This window comes from Agelaius phoeniceus, chromosome Z (assembly GCF_051311805.1).
Source record: "Agelaius phoeniceus isolate bAgePho1 chromosome Z, bAgePho1.hap1, whole genome shotgun sequence".
NCBI classification, from domain to species: Eukaryota; Metazoa; Chordata; class Aves; order Passeriformes; family Icteridae; genus Agelaius; species Agelaius phoeniceus.
Window position 1 is genome coordinate 13,982,279 of NC_135303.1, and position 27,735 is coordinate 14,010,013.

Below are 27,735 nucleotides of genomic sequence, written 5' to 3' on the forward strand. Positions count from 1 at the left end.
AAGGTAAATGAGGTAACATGCAGAAGCCATACCTAATTAGATGAAGAATCTGGAAAGGCTTTCTCTGTTGGAGATGTGTCTGAAGACTTTGACTAATGCTGTAGGGCAAAAAACCATATTTTTGTGGCTCTGTAATAGTCTTAGTCATCATCAGAAACCAGAAACTGTCAATTTCCACTTAATTTTGCTTGTGCTGGTAAATGAAAAGTAGTTGCCAGCAACACCTTTTAGACTATGTTCTCTGTAAAAATCTCCCCATACTTTATGATGTTAGCAGCATCCTAAAAGGAACAGTTTTCACACAGAGAAGACAGCTCACTGAGAAGCCTGGGGAATATCTTGGGAGGTAAATATTATGGGCCTTTTTAAGCATCAGCAGCTTAGGCTGATGAAACATGGAGCTCTTAATAAAAGGATCTGGATTTATATAGGAAAAATACAGGGAAATATATGCAAGACAATGTTATTCTTTAAAAAAAATTAATTCACTAAAATCCAAACAAAAAACCCAAACAAAAAACCAACCAAACAAAAAACAAACAAAAAAAACCACAAAAAACCCCAAACAAACAAACAAACAAATAACAACAAAAAAATACCTCCACAAAGACAAGATAAAAACAGTAAAACAATGGTGGCAAATGTTTTCTGAGAATAAAATTAGTCTGCATCACACGGCAGAGTGCAGATAATGTACTGAAGACATGACTCTGCCAAAGTGGCAACATCTTTCTTCCTTAAAAGGTTAAGTTTTAAATTAAGTGGCAACACAACAAAACCAAACAGACTTGCAATCCTACCCACAAATCTTCCAACAATGAACAGCAGGCATCCTTAGCTTGGAATTACCTCCTGACACTTTTTCGTGGTCTTCAGGCAAAAGTCTAACTCACTGAAGTTATTGCCATTGCACTGAAAAATTATTTTTCCCACTCTTTGTTGAAGCTTCTTGTCACTGTTTAAAGAAATAAGTATGTGTCAGTTCATATTTGATGCAAAAAGTAAAGTTTTGAAAAAATATATATAAATAACACCAGAGGTACATGTATCATCCATGAAATGCTGGTAGAGATGTTAGTCCAGTTCCTGAGGTAAAAGGAAAAAAAGTGGGCAGAGTATTAATGTCTTTTTCTCTCGTTTCTTAGAAAAAAACTTAGTGGACATAAAAAGTAACTTTTGAACACACACATAAGAGTGTGATACACATAAACACACAGTTCCTTAATATTAATTACAGCTTGGGAAAAAAAAATCCAAGCAGATGACTCATAATTCTTCAGGACATAATAAGTGCTGAATGGGGACATTTTACTAAAAAACACAACAACATGTTTGATAAATCACATCTACAGGAAACATTTCCCAGTGGAACAAGATGATCTTTAAGGTCCTTTCCACCTATGATTCCATGATCTACCTTGCTATCCCACTCAGTATTAAATACAAACCTTGCAAAAATCTGCTCACTACTCCTCCAAAAATTTAAATATTACAGGCATATAAAAGTGGAAATTGATTTTTTGAGTCAAAAAGCATGATATCTGTAGATCTGTAAGGTATAAAATATCAGCAGGAGAGGAACAAGAATTTTCCTTATAACACTGTATGACTCATATACCTGAGATCACCATCTTACAGTAGACAGAAATGTATTGTTCAGAATTCATTAGACAAGGTAAACTGATTGCTATATCCTTTTTTTGCTGCTAGCTTCATATCTCTCCCTTGCAGTTTTTAAGCTGTTCCTCTGACAACTGACAGGCTGCACATCTAACTTTTTAAAATATTGAATATGAGACTGTTACTTTTTCCAGAAGAGACTTGGCTATTCTGAAAAGTACCCTTTTGTGATCAGGAGAAAATACAATGCTGTAAGCAAAGCAAAGGTGATGATTTTGTCTTTTTTTTTCCCGCTTTATTACCCTAATTACACAAAAGAAACTCAAGACTGAAAGTACCTCCCTTATTATTTCAGAAGCAATATTATGAAAACAGCAAACTAAGATCCCCTTCCTACAAGCACTAACTGGCTTTCATGAAATGATTTCCAACAGTGATTGTAAATCCATGCATAAATGCTTGTGGCAACTGTGGTCTTGTTTTTTGGCTCCTAAGTGTAAGCATGTTGCCGTGATGCACATTATGCTACTGCCAGATGTTAAATGACATTGCTTTTGTCATTACATTTACTCCCCTGTTTGTTTCCTTTGGTTTGGAAAGACACAGACTTTTGGAAAATCCTATTCTCATGTAATTCAGGACTGCTTGTACTCACAGTATAGCTTATTTGCCCTCACAAACTGCTTCATAAATATGCACTGACAAAAGCAATAAACCTGCTTAAAAAAATGATATACAGACTTGTTTTTTAGGTATTCTCATAAAAAAAAGCTTCACTTGCACAAATCCTCTGAACCAAGGGTTTAGCTGTTAATTGTGACACTGCATGCAAGAATAGTAGAGAGATCCAGAGACAAATTAAAACAGAAATTCTACATGACAAACTATTTCACTAAGTCCGGTCATGAATCACAACCTTAACCTTTCTGAAAAATTTATTGCCAACATGGGACTGAATATAAATAGTTTACAATGCTTGTGAATTTGAACTTTAAAATTAATTAGGGTCATCCAGAATTTCTTGAAGAACGTTCTTTCAGTTCAGAAGTAGCAGCAAATTTTGGACGAGAATATGGAAAAACAAGAACTGCTTTCTATCCAGGACAGGGATAGTATCACCAGATTCCCTGCACTTGTATATCTTCATCTCTCTTCCATAGAGGGAGAAATGTCAACCCCAAACCTTTTATGTCATGATATAAAAATTCAGGCCCAAAACTCAGGGAACAGAGCACCAGAACTTTTCTTTGTCTCCCGCTGGCTACAGCTGCTGCACACAGTTCACTTTGCTGCTTTGAAGCTTTGGGCAAAACATGAACATTGGAAGCAGGAGTGGTATATGAAGAGGTCACAGTGACTTTTTTTAAACTCAGAGAAACCATTGCTTTGTCAAATCAATACTCTCAATGACTTATAAGTGCACTTTCATAACCATTTAAATAAAGATTGGGATTGTTTGTAAAACTGAAATGTTTGAACTGTTAGGCATTTCACACATCTCACCAAATTGGTGTTGAATGTGGGTAAGAGCAGTTCACCTTGCACATCTGAGAGGACAGCAGCTTTCAGCTGGAATGGTCATTTGGGGATACAATATCTTCACTAAAACAGGACCTCTGACTCCATCTTAGACATAACTCTAGCAGGACATAAAACAGAAAGTCTTCTGCTCAAATGGCCTCTAAACTGATGTTTCTCCTGAGTCTTCAGCAGAAAACCTTCTGCTTTTCTGGACCATCTCCCTGTCCTCATTCTGTCACTCAAACCTCAAAGGAAAAAAATAGAGAGGAAAGGAATTCAAGTTCACAAACAATGGCAACTACAATTTAATGCAGAATTATCCTCATCTATTACTAGAAGGTATTAATTAATGAAACAAATTCTTTTTATTCTCATACACAGAAGTGTGTGCAAGGTAAAGAAGTTCTGTCAATTTCTACAGTAAGATAGGGATATAAAGCAGGACAACTCTGATTTACTGAAAGCAGATAACCCAATGTGAGCAGGTGAAGGCAGGAAATATCACTACTAAATATCCCTGTGGAAGTGGAATTTGTTCAGCTAGAATAAACTCCTGCAATAATCCTAAGCAGAAATTTTCTTCCAGAGTTTTTATTCCCCAGTGAACAAAAGTAAATATGTGTGTGTGTGTGTGTGTGTGTGTGTGTGTATATGTGTGTGTTTATGAGAGAAGCCCTCATCTCCTCAGCAATAGATATGTTAGAATGGGCTTGTTTGAAATGTCTACAAAAGTTATGGCCACATAAGAGGCAAAAGATTTGCAGAAAACACCTTATTATTTACAAGTGTCTACTGTAATTTTCCAAGCATTTCTTATTAATTTTGCAACTATCTTTATATCTAAAATGTGTTTCCTGCACAGGATTAGGCTCTACACTGTTATAAGACTAACACCAGAATCTGACTGACTTGTTTACGCTGCTTTTTTTGTCAACAAGGAGAAAAAGGGATTCTCTATGGAAATCTACATTGCAATGAAGCAAATTCATCATAATTTTGAGGCTAAGCATTTGTGGAATAGATTTGTTGGTGTTCTTTATGAGTACATTTATTCCTTTTTAATGATTCATTTCTTATTCTGTTAATAGCTTCTCCAAATCAAATGTTTTAATCAAAATTGTGTCTATTGTTAGATGGGTAGAAGACTAAAAGTTTGGGTTTTAAATTTTTTCATGCTAGGGTATATTTTATTGTTGAGAGTACATAATCCAACTGGCTTTTATTTCTTTTACTCAGAGACTTATGCAAAAGAGAAAATAATATGTCCAAACTGTGTCCAAGAAAGGTTAGTCACTCATCCTCTATTAATGTTGTGTTAGTCATAACAGAGATCTGACACTTAGAAGAACTCCTCCTTGGGATATCACAAAAAGTTTTTTCTCCTTTTCTTTACCCAGGGTTCATAGCCCTGGTGAGAGGCAGCTGCAGGTTTTCCTTCAAGTTTCAGCCCACAAATACAAGTGCTGGTGTTTTACATTTTGCTGAGGGCTCCAAACTTTTGGTTATTGAATGTAATGTAGAAAGGGAAAAAACTGACTGATCACAGCAAACACATCACTAGCTTGCAAAGACTTGGCTAAGCTGCTTTATGCATTTGACTCCATGAAAACCAACGTAGCTGTCATTTTCCTGAAAAGAGAAATGCCGTCACCCAGATTAGAGCTAAGCACTTAAGCTCTGAGTGACATGGACCTGGAAATCCAACACACTTAGGAGAAGTCTTCCACTCCTGCCTTCATACACCCATTCAAAGCCCAGTCTTCTTTGTGCATTTTAAATTGCTTTTCCAGACCACTGCTGAGGCTTAATGCTGGAGTGCCTCATTCTAAATCCCCTTTGTGGTCTAATTGGATTTCCAGAGCTTAGATACTGCTCCAATGAAAATCATTAGAAGCTAGTTCTCATTTTTAACCAGCTGTTCTCATTATCAACTATCCAATTAGGCTTTTGATAGCCCTACTTGACATCTTATTGCATGCTTGAAAAGCTAATTTTCTTTAAACTTTGGCTGTTTACAGTCATTTTCTTGATGTTTTGTCTTGAACAACAAATGAGCATGAAAATCAAGAGAGATCCGAAATGGTCAAAGCGTCCCTGTATTTACATCCTTACTCAGTTTGTCACCTCATACAATTCTTATTTCAGTGCTTCAGCGTTATTCAAGAACTTCTGTAAATCAGTAAATTAAATCAGTCATATTGTCATTGTCTCTCTATTTTTCTGACCTCATATCACATTAAGACTAAACAAGAAATCATAGGCTCACTAAGGTTGGAAAGGAAAGGGTGTTGAGTTCAGCCACTAACTCAGCACTGCCAAGCCCACCACTAAGCCATGTCTCTGAGTGCCATTTCTACGTATTTTTAAATCTCTTTTGGGATAGAACACTGCCCTGGGCAGCCTGTGCAGAGCTTAACAACCTCTGGGGGAAGAAATTTTTCCTAATATCCAACTTAAACGTACATTGGCAAAACTTGTGTTGATTTCCTCCTGTCTTATTACTTGGTACTTTGGACAAGAAATGAGCACCTACCAAATTACAGCATTCTCTCAGTGAGTTGGGCAAAGCCAGAACGTTCCCCCTGAGCCTCCTTTTCTCCAGGCTGAGCCCCTTTCCCAGCTCCTTCAGCCACTCCTTGTTCTCCAGATCCTTCCCCAGCTCTGTTCCCTTCTCTGGAGGTGATCCAGCCCCTGAATGCCCTTCTTATCATGGGGGGCCCGGAGCAGCACCAGGATGTGAGGTGTGGCCTCAGCAGAGCCAGCACAGGGGACAGTCACTGCCCTGCTCCTGCTGCCACACCATGGCTGGCACAGCCCAGGGGCCATTGGCCTTCTTGGCCACCTGGGCACCCCTGGGCTCATGTCCAGCTGCTGTCACCAGCACCCCCAGGGCCTTTTCCAGACACTTTTTCCCCAGCCTGGAGCTGCAGGGACTTGTGGCCTGAGGGCAGGACCCAACAATTCCCCTGGTTGTACCTCACCTCACTGGCCTCATCCCATGGATCCAGCCTGTCCAGAGCCTCTGCAGAGCCCTCCTGCCCTCCAGCAGATCCACATCCCACCCAGACTGGTGCTGTGAGGAACTGAATGAGGGAGCCCTTGATCCCCCCATGCAGAGCTTTAGTGAGGATGTCAAACAGGCCTGGCCCAGCACTGATCCCATGGGAGCTCCCCTCATGCCAGCCCAGCTGGGTGTCCCTCCATGTCCCGCAGCCCATTCTTCCCCCAGAGCACAGGGCCCTGTCCACGAGCAGCCAGTTCCTCCAGGAGATGCTGTGGGAGAAGCTGTCAAAGGCTCTGTAAGTTCAGGCAGACACATCCACAGCATTTCCCTCAGCCCTGAGCAGGTCACCTTGTCCCAGGAGGAGATCAGGCTGGTCAGGCAGCACCTGCCTCTCCTAAATCCAGGCTGGCCGGGTCTGATGCCCTGGTTGTCCTGCTCCTGCTGCTGATGGCACTCCAGGTGATCTACTCCATGGCCTCCCCGGCACTGAGGGCAGGTGACAGGGGTGTCATTCCCTGGATCCTTTTTCCAGTTTTACTGGTAGATTTTCATCACGTTTGCCAACCTCCAGTTAACTGACACCTCCCTGGTTAACCAGGGCTGATCAAAAATGATCAAAAGGTGCTTGGTTTGGTCTTCTGCCAGCTCCCTCAGCATCCTTTTGTGGATCCTATCTAGCCCCAAATGATCACTGTGATACATCATATTTACTACAAACATTCTTTGGGGGGGGTGGGGGGGAAGAACCACATGTTTATATTATGTTTTCAAGGATATTCAGTCATATCTCTGGTGTTGCAGCAGAGAATTACTCCAGTTGAACTGGAGGAGAGCCTCAAAATATGGCAGAGGAGAGCCTTAACCCTCTCCAGTCACATGAAATTCTCTCTATTAGTATAATACCTATATTTCATTACAGACCACAAAAAAAAAAAAACAAAAACAAAAACAAAAACAAAAAAAAAAAAAAAAAAACAAAAAAAAACAACAAAAAAAGAAACAAAAAAACCAAAAAAAAACACCCCAAACAAAAAACCATCACCACTTTTCAAGTTCATCAAAAAGATTAGCTCTTAGGATACTTCCTAAACCTTCCAGAAACTGAGTCAAGACCACAAATAAAAAGCTGTAGAGTTTGCAGACTCAAAATAACAGACAATTTATTAACAACCCATTATGTAGACTTTCTAGATGGGTTTTCTCCCATGTAATTTCTCCTTCCACTGACACCTTTAATGAAGGTTCAGCTATAAGGGATGTTTTTTTTTACCAAGTGAAATGTCATGTACAAGTCCCTAGCAGAGGTTCAACAGAGAAGGCCATGTTTAAACATCAATCTCAGCGATGCTTGCTCTGATATCTGTCCTTGTATATCTCCCTTATTTTTCCCTCTGCCAAAAACAACTGAAATAACAAAGAAAGATAAAAAGAGGCTACCAATTGAACCAGCAAGTTCAATTGTACTTACAGTTCACCTGTAAGTATGCTCAAAGCTCTTAATCAAGTAGAACAAAATAAAATCCTGTTGCATTCAAAGTGAAGCTCCTCTTTTTATTCATATTAATGAAGTCTCTGTTGAGAAAGGAGTCTCTGATTTGTAGCTCCAGCTAAGGCACAGTATTACAGACCATTTCTGGTTGTAGAAGATGTATTATACAAAGATGAAATCCCTGTGGATTTCTAGTAAGTACATTTTCATGCATACTAAGAAAGAACATCAATATTACCTTAAATTCCATATATATATATATTTAAAAATAATTTTCATTTTTTAAGTAAAACATGAAAATTAATCCTCCCATGATCCAAATGCTGTATCTGTACTTCTTGCGGGAATAAGGCAAGTTTCTATTTAGGGTTCTTCATATCAATCCCTCCTCACAGTCTGTTTTCATTCTTTTGCTGCTTAAATTGTGGGCAAAAGTTTCAAAAATTGTTACCTATTAGCTGATAGATTTCTGAAATTTATTCTATTTTTACTACTGTAATCAGCAAATCAAACAGATGGAGAAAATATATTTGAGACACGTCAAATTAAAATAACTGCAACTTTCATGGCTCAGCAAAAGTTGAATTCACAATAGAAAAGACATTTAATTTCTCTAGGATCTTTTTGAAGTAGTTAGATATTTGGACTTGAAGCAAAACAATCTGTTGACAAGAACATATTGCAGTCTAAAAGAGAGTTGATCTGGGAAAGGCATAATTCAGAAGTACTTTTGCTCAGTATTATGATGGGGTTGCATCACTTAAGGGAGTTGTATTCTACTGGTGTTTTTCATCTGGTTTTGCATCAGCTGACATATGTTGGTGTTTCTACTCTGGGTTTAGTTTCACTGAAAAAAGTTTAAAAATATTTCTATTAATTGCAGCACTATATGATAGCAAACATCCATCACAAAACTCTAAATTCAACACTGAAAGTTCCTGTTTAAAAATCATTAACTCAAAATTTAAGGAAATTGGAAAAGCCATCTGAGTTACTTTGTGCACATCTGGATTGCACTTGCTTGGCTTCTTATTTTAACTGAAGACATTTACAACACAGAAACTTCACATTTTTGTTATTTAAAATTCAAGAAGCTTGAATTATCCCAGAAACTGTGACTTTAGAGAACTATTATCAGGCTATCAATACAGTAATGAGAAGTGGCAGCTCTGAAACTAAGTGTGGGTGCTCCCAACACAAAAGCGCTGGGAAGCACAGAGCTTCAAAGGCAGGCAGTGATGAAACAGGGTGTTGCATTCTCAGAGGTGTTAAAAAACAAAGCAATAAAACAAATTCTGATCAGCTTTTCTCTATTATATTTTATATTCCAGAAAAATTCCCTCAATTAAATACCACATGACTAATAAAATTAGTAAAAACATTTAAACAAATAAACAAACAAGCTTATATCATGAATTCAGAGAGGTCTTTAGTGGTGCCACTTAGTGGGCAAAAAAATATTCCAATGCACTTGCAATAGGCAGTTGTGGAATTCTGGTAAAAATTAAAACCTTTGCAGCATTTATAAACTGAAAGCCATAAACACATATCACACCCATGAGAAAGGGGTGGGTTGAACTGGAGCTGGGCGGAAACAACACTTCAAAGAAAAAGGAGGCATTTCCTACAGGGATAAAGAGTAAAAAACTAAATTTGGACCCTGATCTCACTGTCAGCCCTCATTTAACAAGCAATCAGCAAGTTTTCTATTTCAGTGAACCATTTCCATTCTGGTACTTCTTTTCCTAGTTTTCATGGCTTTGCTGCCCTTTGTGGCTGTAGCCCTTAAAGCTGCATGATAAAAGTTTTAATCAGAAAGTTCTGTGAAACCATCTGCCTGACACACAAAATATTTACATTTCAAATGATCTGTTACAAATAAGTGTTTGATTTTAATAAAGCATTTATTAAAATTTAATTGCTAGCTGATAAAAGTACTTGCTTTGGTCAGTGGGAAGGAAATATGAATCTAGTCAATCTACTCTTATCTAGGAGTAAAACATGGAATAAAACTATGAAGTCCTTTTAATATGTTTTTGGGTTGTCTTTTTTTTAATTTCATGCTAGCACTTGGAAATAAAAGGATAATCTTTAATTCTCTGGACAGACCTTACAACAATGCTTGCTGAGATTAAATCGCATGACCTTAATACAGATCTGGCACAGAACAGGCCCAGCAGAAAACTCATTAAAGTTGAAAAGAGTCTAAAAAAATCCACAAAAGTTGTCTTTGTTTTCTCTGAACTGTGTGAAAGTCCACAATTTGTCAAAGGTAAAATACTATACCCATATTAATTTCTTCTCCCAGTGCCACAGGGGACAGAAATGTTTCCATTTTCTCAATGCAATTAATAACAATGAATAATTGACTCTTGTGACTTTGTCACTAAGAAGTATTATTTTCCCTGTTCCTATATAATGTACATCCTGAAATGCCTGTGCAGCTACTCAAGACAGATTCTAACATCCAGAAATAGTGTCAGAGTCCCTGAAAATTTGTTTTCTTTCTCTTGTTCCTCTAGTACCTTCTTCTCTAGTATATAGAATAAAATTAAAAGAAGAAAAAAGAAAAAAAAATAAAGCTGTTCTCAGTATCCCAAAAACTCACATTACTTTGTGGTTTTGTCCCCTTCCTTTCTCTTTTTCAAAGTCTTTCCTGTAATTCTGATGAAACGAACTTGCTCTTTTTGATAGGCTCAGGCACAATTCCAAGGTGGGTTGTTACTGCAGCCACCTGACTCTGTATTCATAGGAAACAGCTCTGTAAATTCTATTGCATGACAAATTTGCCACCTGGAGACTTGCAATTAGGAATCTTATAGGTGTCTTTATTTAAGCTGAAAGGCAACTAAATTATCCTAAACTTCTTCAGCGGAGCTGAGCGTTGATTCTTTGCCATTTGCAGGTTTGTGGAAGATTCATTCCCTGCAGGGAAAGGAGGAAGAATTAGATGAGTGTCCTCCTTCTTGCAGGGAAGATGGAGCAGCATAACTAGTTCACCATTCATAGAGTTTAATATTGAATGAAAATCTGGCAAAATCTATGTACTCTTGCAAAATTTGATTGTTCTAACAAAGCAAATAAAGTTTAAAAATTGTTGCAAATGCCAGTCATCCTACATGTCAGCACAGGGCAGCATTCTCTGTGTGATTAACCAAGGAGAGACAACAGCCACACAGCCAAATGTGAGCTCAGATGTGCAACAAGAAGTTGTTTTGTGACAGGCTCTTGGTGAAAGAAAATCACTGAAATATTTCTGTAGAAGTATTATAAATTATCAAATTGGCAGCGAAATTTATAAGAAAATTTAACAATTATTTATTAGATCACTAACAAAAATAGAATTTCAAAAAACCACCGCAGCCAAGGCAGCGTCAACCCCAGGTGCTGGCGCTGGGTGAACCGAGATCCGACCAACAAAGTGTCAGCGTCTCCCCAGTGGTTCACCCGGACTGCTTCACGCCGCTAGCTAATATACAGTTTATTCTGCCTGAGGCAGAAATGACCAAACGTTCCTTTGTGTCTCTTCACAGGTAGAACTGGGGCCATACATGAGCAGAAATAGACAAAGGTAAGTCCAGGTGTCCAGACGGATGTCTGAGCACTTGGGCAGAGCCTGCATGTAGCAGAGTGGTGCCGGTGCTTGAGTGTGGTAGATGCAATCTTCCCAGGTGCAGGTCCTCGTGAGGGGGCTTAGGCGTTCCAAGGAAGTCAGCACTCATGGCCCAGGAAGGTTTCATTCATAGTTAACAGACTTGATATTATCTTAACGTTGTCCAGGAACTACTTGAATAAACATAAGACTTTGCTCCCAGCCAGGATGGTCAAAAGACATACTTTGGATTTTACAATATTTTATACATATATAGCATGAATTATCTCTACCATATACTACAGAAGCCTTCAGCTTGGAGACTTTGCACCCAAATTCCTGAGGGATGCAGAGCTCTCCTGAAGAGGATTGTTGCTTGCCAAGGGCATGTTTCCTGCTGATGGAAGAGCTGGTGCATCTCCAGCTGCCCCAACAATTGCTTTTGGTTTCTATATTGTTCAGATCCTCAGGTGACATTATCAAGGGGATCTTCAGATGTGCTTGAAAGGTTTTGTTCTATCAATAAAAATGGTAAAATTAGCCCTATGATGGGATTATTTGAAGAGTGTGGATAGCTGAAATCAGTTGGTCCTACTGGGACTACTTGATGTTTACGCTCAAAAGACTGAAATTTTAGGAAGTGTTGAACCTACATTAACTTGTATTAACACCTTTCTGAAAACCAAGCCCTGTGAAAGTTTCTTGGTTTTTGGAATTTTTACAACAAGGCACTTCAAGTTGTTAGAGTCTTCTGAAAGTCTTAGCCTTGAACAAAATAAAGCCAATCAGAATGAGATTTGAAAAAGGAAAAAGAGATGAAGATCTGTAACACTGGATTTTCTTCGTTAAATATCCTGGGCACTTGCATTACAAGCAGAAAAATCAACAATCCCCACAAAAAGGAGGAACATAGGAAAAAGGCGACCCCTTCTTGTATTTTGATTAATATTAATTCCTTCTTCTTCCAAGCAAAGAGACAGGGGGAAAAGGGATCTTTGCAGGGCTCTTACAGCCTCCATTTTTATTTATTAAAGTCAAACTTCCACCAGCTAAATAACTTTGTGTCTTGCAAACTGCAGAAGCCACTGGAAGTATTGACCAAAAACTACTCTTGCTGTGATGTTGAGAAGACAAAGGTCACTGATGGCCACCTGCAAGAAAGAGCATTAGGCAGCCAATGACTGAAACCCTAGTGCACATTTCCATCTGTATTCCATTCAGCACCCAGCCCTTATCACTTATTCCCTTTAATGTCACTTTCCCAAACCAGCTGCTTTTGCTACAAAGTTGCCTCTTTGCATCATGTCTTGATGTCCTGTTCTTGCAATTAGCAGCCAGTGCTAATTGTACTCAGCTGCAGGTCATTTTGCTACTGCCCCTTGCAGGGAGCTGGCTAAGACCCTCTGTCAGTTAGATTTATCCCACACTCATCCTTTAGCCTATATACAGCTGGGGAAAGAAAAACTACAACAAAAAGAGTACTTACCGCTTAGCTGCTAAGCAAAAATAGATATATTTGTGAAGAAAAATATTGTATTTCCAAAACGCCTCACTTGCATTCTAAATTCTCTTCTACCAATACAAATTTTCTAATTTCCAAATTTTCAAGAATAGAGTCCTTAAAAAAAGGAGTAACAGATATGCTGCCAATTAAAAGTATCACAATGCACAAAATCAAAAGGACACATAGCTATTAATTAGAAAAAAAATTGAAATAAATGGATCTGTGTTAAAAATTTTTCTGAAGGAAATAAAACTGCCAATTCTTTTGAAATAAATTCACTTCCAGAGTCCCATTAAAAAAAAAAAAACCTCTAGTATGTATAACAATGTATTAATATTTTGAGATGGGCAAGTAAATGATGAGGGGGAACAGTTCTTAAGAACCACAGGTTCCTAAATTTGGTGACTCTATAAGTAGGAATTCCAGGCAATTTCATGATCCTTCTTTCTGGTCATACTAAGAATAAGAATCTATTCTGTTCAGCTGTAAGGTTTGAGGTTAGGCCTTTTTCAGTACTGGATCAGTCATGGAGAGTTCAGCCAAAAAGCATGTAGAAAGAAGTAAAATTAAAAATTAAATAGAAATTCACTTCCTACACTATTTCTACAAATGAAATTTTTCTAAATCATTAGGATTAGCATCCATTCATAAAGCTTGACAATTAATAATTACTTAAACATTTTCTGCATTATATTATTTAGATCAGTTTAAATACTTCTGCTGAACTCTAATGTCATGACAGGTCTTAAGACCAATCACTTTTTTAAAAGATTTTAAAGATGATCTAGAGCTAAATGTCACAGAGGATTACTGAATGTGAAAGCCTGAAATGCACACTGCTAATATTTCCTAGCCTATGGTAATAACTTAGACATTTTAAATGAGCCACAAATTTTGTTAAAAGAGACCATTCAGTGGTGAGACACCACCACTTTTGAGGCAGGCATGCTGTCCTGTCCAGAGGTAAAAGCATCTAGGCAGATTGATTCTGTGATATCCACAAAACAGACCAGTCTTAACCATGTATTTGATATTCTTGACACCCTAATAAAAACAGAACAATTAGTAAACACATGAATTGTAATAGTGAGGTCATATATCTCAGAGGCCTTTTCCAACCTAAATGATCCTGTGAATCTCTAAACATGAGTTTCTTTCCTTCTGGTGTCCCCCCCCTTCCTGTTACTGTGCTCCAGGTTTGTTTTCTTCCCAAAGCACACATCTCCTTCTCTCCTCCTCCCTGCCTCAAGCCCCTGTGCTCTGCTCTGGACTGACCAATTTGCTGCCATCTATTTGGCAGAGGTAGAAAAGGAGTTCTGTCACTGGCACTGCCAGACTGTGCAGTTTTGGCAGTCCTGTTTCCCAGCCCACACCTTGTGCAGCTCTCTGGGGAATGAAGGTGGGGCAAGAAAAGGCTGTGCTTGGCTTTGGTCACTGAGGAGGGCTGATTTATTCTTTGCGCACCTAGACATGACCTCCTGCCCTGTTTCAGGAGTGATAAAAGTGTGTGCAGTTTTCATCACTCATAAAAAGAAAAGATCCAAGGTTTTTATTAGAGGAAAATTTGGTTGCACTGATACTGCTGCAAAGATGAAACCACAGCTCTGTGTAATGCATTTTCTTTTAGGAGGTTAGAAGGCACTTGGACTAAAGGCAGGAGGTGAAAGGAAAGATTTGCTCTTGGGTTCTGTCTTGGTCTCCAGCTCATCAGCTGGTGCTCTTTGAAACAACTTACCCAAAAAAAAATCCCCCCCCACAAAAAAAACCCAAAAAAACCCCAGTCAAAAACCAAAAAAAAAAAAGCACCATCAAAACAAAATAAAACAAAAACCTAAAAATACTTTCCCCAAAGAACTCCCGGAATTGAAGGTTTTCCATTCCTGCTGCTATGACAGAGGTGACACAGAGTACTCAAATACAGGAGCCTGCTAGGAGCTCTCCTGAGAGCTGCTCGCTAACATGAATGCATCTGGGGAAACACCTACACCACAATTAGATTTGTTTTTCACCAACACAGCTGACACAGGACACTTCCCAAATAAGGAGGTAGGTTGCCATGCTGCTTGAATCAGAAGTCCCCCCAAAAGTGAGCTCTAGAGGAAGCAGTGCTACAGACATCTCTGTCCTGCTGCCTGCAGGTATCACCAGATGGTTTCAAACGGGCACTTCATTTTCCCCTCTCTTGCCCCACTAGCCAGGTCTGGCATGATTTAAATTTCACAACAATTTCTTCTCATATCTTTCTTTTCCAGGTGGTATGAAGGACACCTGCAGTCCTAGTCCTGTCAGCAAGAAAGGATTAATTCTTGGCACAAATTTACGTACTGTGTATAAGAAATTATTCTTACTCCTTGCCTACAATTTTTTGTACTTTGAATTATTTGTGCACTATTTGAATGAAGAATCCAAATGGCATCTTTTGCCTGCCCTCAAGAAAGGAAAGAAAAGAAGCTGGCTTGTGTTTCTTTTGTCTTTGAAATAAAAAACACCCAGCTAATAGAGCAACCAAAAACCCACCCACACAAACCCACATAACCCACCATCACTGAACCCTTCTATCACCACATGGAGCTGCTGGAGTCAACTCCTAGATATGACTGGAATACTTGTCTAGGATAGTTCAAGCTGAAGGAGGTTCCTGAGCAGGGAATTTAGGATACCACAAGGCTCACCATGTAAGTGCAGTCCCAAAGGCACAGCTGCTGTGGTATTCTCAGGAGGAAGGAACATACTGGTTGTGACAATTCATAACAGCTTTGCCTAAGATGCTCCTGTAGCAAAAGAAAGGCTTTTTTCAGGTTCTGAGCAGAAATTTTATCTCTGTCTCAAGGCTCCAGTGCCCTCATACCATCAGGGAAATTATAATAGTGCTACATACATATGTTTTCAGTGTAATTAGAATAAATCCTCCTTTTATTCTAGGAATTTATGCTGCAGTAAGAGGACACATTTAAAAAATAAAGGAAATATACAAAGCAGAAGATGAACAGCTCCTTCTGCTTTCCTGCCTCTTTTGAGCAAAGCAAGCATAGTGTTTTCTGTTCCTCCTCTGCAAAGACCACTACCAAATTTTGCATGGGAACATCTCCATGATAGGGCAAAGGACACTGTGCATGGATGCAACAGGGTTGTGTGTTAATCCAGTTCTTCAGAAGAATGAGAAAAGCCATCCCAGACCACTTCAAGAGGAGAATGCAGCCAGCCAGCTCTGAAAAGAAAGTTAGCAGGCCCCTGGATCAATTCAATCATTGCTGTGTATTGTAACCTCCAGCAATTTAATTTTTTTTCAGACATAGAGAGAAACCCTGATCCCACCAGATGCAATAACTCAATAGGAGTGAAAAAACAATTTTGACCTGACAAAGGTCTTTCCCAAGCAGGAAATAAATGGGTGGTTTTGAAAAATCCTGATGATCATGTGACCTCTCATTATTATAATTATTTGCCATGATATAAAAACCTGGGACCCCTTACATCAGCAACTGGAAAGCCAGTATTCCCTAGAAGTGAGCCATTCAGCAAAGACTTCAACAACAAAACACCTTGCTTTTCAACTTTTAGAGGTATTTATGCTCTGAAAGGTACAAAGGAATTTTTAGAAGTTGCAGGGAAGGCATATTCAGATCTAAGGGCACAGACCAATTGGAAGATAGAACCTGATGTAAAAATAAATAATTAAAAATTTGAATCACAGGGCAAAGCCAGTCTGTGGATGGCACTGAAGCATAGTTCAGAGTAATTATAATGCCTAATTGCTCCGTAAAGCAAAAGTCCTCTGTGCAGCTCTACAGGGAGAAGAAAATTAGAGGTGAAAGCTCATTTCTTTAAAAGTCAGGACTAAATGGCATCTGTTACAAGCTCTTAGTCACACGTTGGTATTACAGCCTGCCCAACTGAGCAGCTTACGCTACCCAGCAGGATATAATTCTGCTTTCCCATCAGGGAAAGAAGGCTCTCCTTCCCCCTGCACAAGAGCAAGAGTTAGTCTTTACTAAAGTCACTATATATTTGTCAGTGTTTGCTAAGATGTTTGTTCAGGTTTCAGTAAAAATTCTAATCTCTAGATGAAGCAGAGAGTATGCCCACACATCACTTTTTAAATCTGCTCCATGTAATGGAGCACAAACCTCTCCAACCCTGCAATTAATGTGTGGTAGAAGCTGGTCTAGGACACATTAAAATGTAAGTAAACTGAATTTCCATTCCACTCTCCTCTAGGTGGTCAAATTTACCTAGACACTCTTCCAGTGAAGGCAAGCAGGGTATTGACACAACCCAGGGGTTGTTTTTCAAAGGTATTTGTTTGCTGCTACTGCTGTTTGTGTTTCCATAAATTAATGTGCAGAAAACAGCATTAAGTATTCTCCAAAATACTGCTGGAAGAGTGTTTGCTCTTCTCATTTGTTGCCTCCTCATGTAAAGGACCTCCTGCTATGCTGTAATTTCACTAGTCAGATGTAAGTAAACAGAACAGAGAGGTAGGCCTGCCAAAATCAAAGATAACCTTTTCTAAAAGCGTATAAGAACAAACAGGGTGAACCTGGGGGGCTGGAAGGTCTGCTTCAGAGGATGGCAGATCTTCAGATCATGCCAACTTCTCTGCATGACAGTGATGGATGGTGCTTGTTGCAGTCGACAGATTCATTACACTCCAGATAATCTCCCTTGCTGCACGCTGATGTTTTTTAACTCCTCTGGGAAACGCCTATATCAAATTGTGCTGACAGGTACAGAGTTAAAAACCCAAAGGGGATAGGATTTACCATACTTGTTCAGCATATAAACAGCTCCTTCAAAATAAGGATGCATTAGAATTGAGCTTATCTTATTTATTAGGGTTGTAATAAAGTCTCTCCTGATGCCTAGCTCAGAAAGTTGGTTTAGTATTGTATTTGCTTATTTCTTAACTAAGCTAAAATAGTTATTTTCTCAGGATAGAGGATTGCCATGTGATCTCAGCAATAACCTGTGACTGCAAAACTGAATTCAGATCCCAAGCTATAATGACCTCAACTACACTGCTGGGCTTGAGTTTTGTGAAAATCCAGTTGGCTACCTGCACAGATGTCTGGTAACAAACATTAAGAACTGCAACTCATTCATGTGCTAGAATATTAGAGACTTATAAATGCTGCTATGTCTCTAACTTCATTAAAGCAGTCAAGTTCTGGACATACCTCAGCTTTTGGGATGTCCTGAGCAGACTTTGAAAATTAGAAAGATGTTCAACATTTTCTGATGCTAAATGCCTAATTCAAGGCATTCCATCTTTTCAACACAGTCATGTTAACCTGGGATCAAGTTTTTGGTGCTGAAAAATGTTCTGACTATAAGAGAACTTCAGTAATGTTAGCAAAGCACATAAATGTCCATCTTCCACTAACATTGGAGAGTCCTAATTTCAAAACACTTCATGCCTTTCATAAAGTTTCTCTCAACATAAAAGCAATGCAACATAGCAATAAAAAATCCCTTGGTCTTTTGCATCACTGGAATTGGAGGGGAGCTCTTGCCAAAACCTGAGGGGTCAGCTCAGGACTGATTCCTCTCAGATGCTTTACTTTTTTTCATGCACTGGACACAAAACTTAGAGACCTAATGTGGCTAGGAAATCCACTCTATTAGACCTTGTGATTAGGTGAATACTTGAGTTTCTTTTGGGCCCTCTAACCTGGGAGTAGTTTGGAGCAAAGGTTGCTTTGTACTCTTCTATGGTCCAACAGAAGTCTCCGTGCTCCTGTGAAGTTCCTCGGTTGTCTTGTCTTCCAGAGTAAAGGTATCTTAGGATACCTGAGTCTTAAACAAATGTCTTATTCTTCTGTCATTTTTGTTTACAGCTCCTCACAACTTTAAAATTTTAATTATGTAAATTTTATCAAGATTTTTTACTCCTATTAATAATCCACAAAAAAAGACAAGCCTCAAAATTATACTGATTGAACACAAGCGTGTGTGAAAGCCATCTAGCCTGAGGAATAGTACTGGGAAGGCCTCAGTGGGCCTCTTAGGTTTGTGTTTGTTGGGTTTTTCCCCATTTAAATTCATATTATCAGACACATGACCTTGCCCATTACTTCACCCTCTAGAGGCTACTCTGCTCAGAAATTTGACCTTCTAGAAATTCACTTACATCAGCTATTGCAAAAGTTAAAAGAGCAGAAGTTGTGGAATCTTTTTATATTAATCTTTTAATATTAATCTTTTTATATTTAAGACATTTTGACTTTAACTCCACCTACTTCCTGGCAGTGATGGTAGTGAAGTGGGAATTGTGAGCGCAGTCTCAGGCACCAGCCTTCTGTCAAGAAGTAGAGGGAAACTGAGCTAAACACATCTCTTTCCACCCGTGAACAATGAATCACACACAGACTCCCCATACTTAATATGGGAAAGCTAAATTTACAAGAAAATAAACATCTACAATACCTGATTACTGCTTTCTCAAGTGTGCAATAAAGCTTTTCCAAGTTTGCCTCAGACTTCCCAGAGGACCATGCAAGGGTTGTTGGTTTCTTTCATTACTTCTAAATGCATGTCATCCATTGTCACAGTTTACTGCATCCCAGGGCTCTGCAGCACATCCTGCAGAGGGAAATCTCCCACCCAAGCCAAAGATCTGCTCCTTTTGGCTACTCTCACTTCCCCAGTCACAGACAGGTCTCAGCTGCAGGGAGTTTTATCTCCCATGTTACATCTGCTCTATAGGAAGACTACATATAGTAATGCACAACTAGAACATGCACAACTTCTTAAAATCTTTTTGGGAATTAATACACCCATTATATAAAGCTGCTGATTAGAATGAGGCCACCCATGCCACATGCAGAACTGTGGAGCCAGTTTCATATATTAAGGATGTGTGAAAAGAATGCAACAAAATATGATTGATGTAGAAATTAATTATGTTTCATTCAAAGGCCCCTGTCATCCATGAGATGTTAACAGATATCTCTTCTCCTTCTGGGTTCTTTCCTCCTCTTCTAAGTATCGCACAGCAGCTGGCATAGATATTATCTTTGTATATAACACATAGAGAGAGCAAATCTAAAACAACATCACTAAAATAAAATCCCATTTCCTCAGAAAAACCACAGTGAAACAAGTACATTCCTTTGAAGTAGCTCCATCAGAGTTTCTGCTGGAAAGTGATATCAGTCATTTGTGCCCTTTTTTAAAACCTAATATATGTGTGTGAAGCTTTAATCAAAGTGCTTGTCAGTTAAACAGGTAAAATTTATTTTGTGGATAGTTTTAACTGTAAAGGACCCTTTGCAAACCAAATTGCCTCAGTGACTTCCCAATCTGGACCTATTGGTGCTGCATAGTTCTGGAAAGCCATGAGACAGTGGGAAAAAAAAGAAAATTAAAAAAAAAAACAAAACCAAAACCCAACCAAAATAACCTCCCCCCCCCCCAAAAAAAAAAAAAAAAAAAAAGCCCCAAAAGACACTAATATTGTAAGCTTGAAGCAAAAAATATTTTTCTGCTTAAAATAAGTGGACCAATCCATGGAAATCTCACAATATGCTACCTGAAATTGAGGAAGACTTCAAGTTATTTAAATATTTTCTATGAGATTGTCCCAGCCTTAATCTGACCAGAAGATAACTCCATTAAGAAAAGAACAATAATTACATGTTTCCAAGTAAATGTAAATAGCAATATACATGACGGTTCCCATTGGTTTTATTAGCTATTTGCCAAAGCTATCAGTTCCCACACAAATTCTTTTAAGTTAATTCAAGACTATAAAATTAGTTATGCATTCCTCTTTGTGCTTTATTTTTTATAATTAAAGGATAAATATTTGAACATTTCTTTGCCCAAGGCCTCTTAAAACAGATATTTCAGAAAAACAACTAAGCCACACTACTTTGCTTCATTTATATGATGATAAATGTACAATTAATTCCTCTGTCCTGAAGGGAGGCTTGAATTAGTTATTCATTATGAATAATATGTAAAGATAATAATATTTTCATAAAACTAGCATTATGGAGGGTAATTTCTTTTTTTAAATAGCCCACCTGAAAATCCATTCTGAATACTTTATTTGGCAAAGTGTGCCAATTACTGGAGAAGCTCGATGAAGCATAAAAATCACATTTTAAGTATTGAAAAAGTAAAGGACCTGATTTTTATTTGCGAGGGATTCTTACCTAACAGAGATGAACTTTCAAACTGTCTTGGAAACTTTTTTTGGGTGAAATCCATCCCATTGCTTACTGACAAACCTCTCCTAGGGAGTTTCAGGATAAGCAGTTACACAACTATTTTGTGTTAACATACTTGATTTTAAGAGTATAAGACCCAGTGGAGCAACTGTCAGCCCTGACAGTAGATTTATAATAGAGACAGATCTTCCCTTTTCCTCCATACTGCCTTTACTTATTAAGTGGTGCTGATTGCAAAGATACAGAAGCACCTTTAGTGTGTCAGCCTTAGCTAATGGACAGACTCAGTGAGTGTGAGCAGAAAATGCTCAGTGAGTCCTGAGCAGAAAATACAGTAGTTTACAGACTAAAACCAGATTATAAAGCTCATGCATCACAATAAAGACAGGGATATTTGTGACCTGTTACTATTATGAGCACAGCTGACTCAGGTTGAGAAGCATTAGTTTAACCTACTGCAAAAAAATACTATTTGGGCAGTGAAAAGCAAGCAGTAAACCCTCTCTCCTTCCCCTCTCCCAGGCTTAGCTTCCATCCTTCTCTCCTCTGAGAGGGGCACAGGGCAGCCCTTTGTTAAGGTTGGTGATTTTCTGCTGCCCTCTCCAGGCTGGATAGTCTTAGTCCATTCAACAGCTCTTTATTTCTGATCTTGATTCCTGCCATTATCACAATCTTTTTCTGTTAAGATATATCCCTTTTGAGGTGGGAGACAATGGAGTGGCTTGAAGTATCCAAGATCTGGGTATGTCTTACATGAATAGCAGCATTATTTTATTCTCCCTCTCCTCATAACTTCTAATTAATTCACTTCTTAAATATTTTCTGAGGGCAGTTATTTTGTGCCCACAGCTGTTGCACCTCCTTGGCTTCATTCTTCAGTAGTAACAACCCCTCCCTCTATAGGTGAGGTCTGGGTTGTTCTTTTCACGCTTCCATGCTGTACTTCATCTACATGGAATTCTATTGAAAATGTTTTTCCTGTAACTGCTTTGTGCGGCTCTTTGCTGATGGGGGGTCCTGTCACTGTCAGCAAAGCTTTGCAAGGCCATCCATCACTGTGTTGGCCAGCAGAGATTTCAGTTCCTGCTGTCTTCCATGGCACAGTCAGGCTGCAGAGTCAGAGACAGTAACACTTTTTACTATCCTATTGCCTTTGCATCTGAATTTTTAGTGTGTTTGTGGGCAAATAGACTAGAACTCCCCTCTAGACCAAAAAATCTCATGGAAACCACAGGCTACTCTATGAGCCTGCACAGGAGAACTTTTGTTTTGGGGTAAATCTAGTGTAAAAAAAACCCCAAACCAAACCAAACTAAAACAAAACAAGAACAAAAACAAAAAACCAAAACCAAAAAACAAACTGCTGTATGTAGCATAAAGGTGGTAAAATCTGAGCAAAAGATGTAGTTCCTTTTTAGAAATATCACATCTTTCTGTGCAGAGCAAACATGACTACAGGGCATACAGTAACACTTCCCAAAAATGCCACAGATTGACACCACCAGTTCTATCCCTGTGTATGAGCATCATGAATATCTCACATCACCTTCCAGCTAATCATTACACTTCTGTCACTAGGACACACAAAAAAATAAGTATTCTGTACCCATACACAGAGAAAACAAATCCAGAGTGAATCATATTGCCTTTTCTGAGTTTTCTAATCCTCAGTGTCAGAAAACAGCCTTAGACTGACAGAATTATATATCAGTCTTACAGAATATTTCACAAATTGCCTCTTCACAATACCTAGTTTTCTTCTGAGGAATGTCTTCAATCTACTAAAGGCTTACTGACTTTGTGCAAAACATAACAGAAAATAGCTAGAGAGCAATCACTCTCCTCACAGTCTTGACATGATGGCCTCTGACTTTGGATATCGTGTCAGACATGGAATAAGCAAAAAAAAACCACAGAAGTTAAAACCTATTTTAAAGAAATTAAAACCTCTTCATCAGTTTTGTTACAAAGAAAGAAACTTAGAATTGTTACTACTTCATTAGGACTCTGATGATCCACTGAACAAATGGGGATAGAGAGAGAAGCCAGCAAAGAAAATTGTTATGAAAGAACTCCATACACTGGCAGAAAACTTCTTAAAGTTTGCACTCCAGCCCACACAACTCAGTTTTGGGTAATGAAAAGTTTGACTATTTTACTTAGTAATTGCTAGCAATGATGTAGTTTAAGAATATTTGTGTCTTTCTCAATTAGTATTTTTGCTTTGAGTATTCCGCCGGGCAGCTCTAATGCTGTCTGTGTTACGAAAGAGCAGATGACCCACACCTTGGTCCACATAATAACAAGACAGTTTCTATTAAAGGGACTGGATATCCCTAATGACTTTCTTTAAGATCCTACACATCATGACTATGAATGGAAAGGGAGAAAGAATAAAACTGAAAGATAGCAGGTTTTCATACTCTTTTAATGAGATTTTGGCTCAGACCATTATAAAAGCATTATTTTTTGTGAAATCAGAGTTCTAGTATAGCATATTTTGAGCTGTTGACATAAATTAAATCTGATTCACTCCATTTCCTATTACATGAACCAGTACATATACCCAGAGACAGAAGCACAGCTGCAAATGTATGATCCATCTTTAAAATTCTCTTAATATCCCACCTCAGGACAGTACTTGTTCACTGATCCAAAAAACCTGGGTAGTTACAGTTTGGTAGCCTAGAGCATGAGGCACAGATGAAGAGAAATAAGACTTTAAGAAGTAAAACCACTCTCCCAGATCTTATTGATTGAGCAGGCTACAGGCTCTCCTTCTTAAATTATTCTTAAAATAAAAGATTGCATGTAAGACTGTCCGGTTAAAAATAGAAAGGAAAAAATTGACATCTGAGAAAATGGCACTCACTTCCCTCTGCTTGATTATTGCAGCTGATTATTTTACACTGCAAAGTACCACTCAAATGGGAACTGTTAAACTGGATTCTGGAATTTTAACAGAGTTCACACCCTTACAGTGGTGTTGCGACTCCTGCTCAAGCTACAACTAACCTAGACCTTCTCTGGCTTGAACTGCTAGTCAAATCATCAAATAAGCCCTGACCTGGATCAGCTGTAAAGTGTAATGAACACAACAGAAAGAAATGGAAAGCCAGCTGAAGTAGGAAGAGAATTCTGCCACCTGACCTTTGAAAAATTAATTCCTGTTGATCCACTGACTGGTGAGAAAGGCAAAAAGGCTTAGGTGAGGGGTTCTGCTCTTGGGGGAAATATCTATAAGAAGGAAAATTGAGTCATTCTGGGTGAAAAATGTCTGGCACAGAGGAAAAAAAAAGGAAAGTAATGAAAAATACATCTAAAGACATTAAGGTCATACAACTGCCTTTGTCTCACTTTTCATAAAACTTGCACTGTTGCAGGTGAAGTTGACCCTTCAATTCTTGTAGGTTGCACACTTACACTGAGGATTTGGAGAATTTTAGCTTTCTTAAACATCAGACAGCAATTTCTGTAGTCTTGGCTCAGCAGCCATACACAGCCTCATCTTTCTTCACCCCATTATGTAGCACTGTATATTGAAAGAAGGAAATTGGTGCATACAAGATTGAATTTTCTTTCCCTCTGCTCTCCATAGAAGCATTTAGTGGTAACATTGCACAGGTTTACTGTGAAGAATCACAAAAGTGTGTGATGTGCCCCTCCTGTCCCAGGTGTCAGATCTTTCTTTCAAACCTACCTACCCCAGCCTGTCAGGCAGGCTTTGTACATGGCAGCTGCTTGCTGATGATGCTGGAGGTGAAATGAGGGAGCAGGGTGAGCTGCAGATGATTAATCCATTTCCATACACAGTTATTCTAAACAAGAAGGCAAGATGAACACACTGCAAGTCAGGAAAATAATGCCTTCTTCAAGCTTATATTAAAGCCCTCAATAGAGCATGGCTTGCAGGATGAGCAGGAAAATCTAAATGATTTCCCAGTAGAAATAGTTGCACCTGTGCTGATGTGAATGCGCAGACTTTAGCAGAGGGAAAACAACTCAGAAAAAAAGACAGTTCACCAACCTCTTCAGGTATAGATGACTGCCAAGAAAAACCCCTGGATACCCCAAAGATTTCCACCATCTACAGTGATGTTTAAGCATATATATGTCATAGAGTCAAAGAATGGTTTGGGTTGGAAGGGACCTTAAAGTTCATCCAGTTCTACATCCTGCCATGGGCAGGGACATCTACTACCCCAGGGTGCTCCAAACCCTGTCCAGCCTGGCCTTGGACACTTTCTGGGATCCAGGGGCAACCACAGGTTCTCTGGGCACTCTGTGCCAGGGCCTCACAACCCTCACAGGGAAGGATTTCTTCCTAATATCTAACCTAAATTTATACTTATATATCAGTATAAGTAAATGAAATCTCCTGGCTTCCACAAGTTTGTGGTTCACTAAGGGAAGCTCTCTATTTCAGTGCTGTGAACCCATGCAGCCTTGCAAGGAATTTCAAGTCAACTGCTCATGACTGCAGTAACACTGGTACATCAAAGATCAATATCTAGTCCTAACTTGGTTTTTCCTTATGCAGTTGTAATGACAACCCCTCAGAAACAGGCTTCACAAGGTTATCTGATTGGCACCAGTTGTCCTAAGAACTGTATTTTCTGTACTTTCAAGACTTTGTTGTTTTCACCATATTTTCCTCTTCATGATGAAACCATTAACATTCAGCTTCTCTGATTTCCCCTGCACCTTGTTGTGAAAGGCTCTCCAAATGTGTATGGCTGCTTATTTCAGCTTTCTTCTTCTCAATGGTGCTGGAAGGAAAGTCTCCCTGTGCAAAGCAGCATGTATCAGAACTAAAAACAGAAAACAAAAGCCTGGGAGTTTTATTTGTGCAAAGCTCTTTGCTCCCCTGAGTGTTGCTGGCATTGTCAGAACTGTGTTCTGCTTGAAGTTGGCCTCAAAATGAGAGCAAATAGCATTTTGATAAATGAGCTGGAAGAGGCTGTCCAGTCACACTGCCACTTTTGCAGCAAAGCAGCATAATTTTTTTTCAAATGTCTGAATGACAAGCAATGACATTTCAAAAGCAAGCAAAAAACTATCTCTCATAGGGTTTGCTACTATGTGAACAGAGCTTAATGATTAAGATGAAACACAGCCAGTGATATGTGTTTATCTTTGGGATAGAAGAAAACTTGTTCTTGTCCTTTTCATGCACCAAGCCTTTGCTGGGGTTTTGTTGGGCTTTGGGTTTGTTTGGTTTGAGGGGGTTTTTTTGGTTGGGTGCTTTCACTTCTTTCAACTACTTGAGACAGGGAGAGCAGCTGACATAAAACTTCAGCTTTTGCTTTAGGGCCTTTCACAGTACAATTTAGTATTTGTAATTATTGATTTTTTAGAAGTGGAAGCTCTTAGGAAACATGCAACACAGTCTCTGAACTCATCTGGTTTGTGCTCCTAAACACTGAGCTGCCAAGCCAGAAAAGGCAACCAGTGTAATCACTGTCCATTCCTATTTGTACAGTGTAAGAGCCAAAATGAGAGATGCAGGACTCCAAGCAGCTCTTCAAAATGCAGTTTATTACACCCAACTGGTTACAGCAGTCCAGGGTCGTGGGTGACAGAGCCTGTGCCTACAGCTGTCAGCTCCAGCTGCAGGCAGGCCTGGAGACCCTTTGGTTTTGGTTACAATGCATTATAGACTTTTCTTTGCTTAGCATCTTAGTACAGTAGAACCAACCTATACCTTAACTATTGTCTGTAGCCTACCATAACTACTATAACTACCACATTCATGTTACTATTCACCAGTCACTAAAAGTCAGTACATTACAGTTTAAACCAGAAGTTGTTTTTCACTTTTCTTGCAGTGGAAAATTCTGAGACCTTTTTTCTACTTGCAGCATTGGCAGGCTTGTTTGCCTGTGCTATCTTTCTGTTTGGTAAAAACATCTTCTTGTTTGAGGTGGGTTTATCCTTTGCTCTAAGTCATAAAAACCCCTTCTAACTAACATACCCTTTGCTTCCTTGGTTATCCAGTAAGACTGGCTCAGTAATTCTTTTCTTCTATATCAAAACTTGCTTTCATTTCTACTCCTTCTTCAGATTCTACATTCAAAAATCTTTCTGCCAAGCATACACATCTGTGAGACTTTCTTGTCAAACTTTCATCCTTCCCAACAGTACAGCATGCTGATGGGCACAGGAGAAGCACAGGGAAACAGTATTAATTCTTCATGAATTCACATTTTCATTTTCCATGGTAAAGTTTCTCAGGTTTTCTGCGTGAAAAGATTCTCGCTTTCCAGGCTTTTGCCGAGCTGGAAAGAGCTGGATGATTTTGTAACATTCAGAAATAGGGAATTAAAGCCCATAAGTGTTTGGATTTGGATGTGCAGATACTGAGACAAGGATTAGAGCATAAAACAGCCAAATCAGCAGCAACATTGTTATTTCTCTTTGGTTTAGAACAGTGTTTAAACAAGAGGGTGTTTATGGTGCTTTCAACTACAGCTTCATCCTGATCCAGGACTGTGATCAGGTGATCCATGCACGTGAATGAAAGGTCCAGGCACAAGCTGAAACACAAGGAGTTGTTGTCTGATCATCAGGAAAACCTTTTCCACTGCACAAGTGACCAAGCACTGACACAAATCACTCAGATAGGATGTGAAGGCTCCAATATTTGGAGTTATTCAAAAGCCATCTAAATGTGCTCAAAGGCAGTCTCCCACAGGTGACTTTGCTTGGGCAGGGCGTTGGACCAGGTGGCTTCAGAGGTTCTTTCCAACCTCAGCCACTCTATGGATTTGTGGGTTTGTGATGTTGCAATCTGAGTATTATAATAAAATAAGTAAATTCAGGTGAACATGA

The 27,735-nt window shown here is 39.0% G+C and overlaps 1 long non-coding RNA gene across 1 annotated transcript in view; it reads right to left on the reverse strand.

The window, feature by feature from the left end:
* Positions 1–859: 859 nt before the first annotated feature.
* Positions 860–27,735, reverse strand: part of LOC143692225 (uncharacterized) — a 47,399-nt gene continuing 20,523 nt past the window's right edge. Inside the window, exon 3 of the long non-coding RNA XR_013180112.1 lies at positions 860–955. This is a non-coding gene — a long non-coding RNA (uncharacterized LOC143692225). The remainder of the gene's footprint in view (positions 956–27,735) is intronic.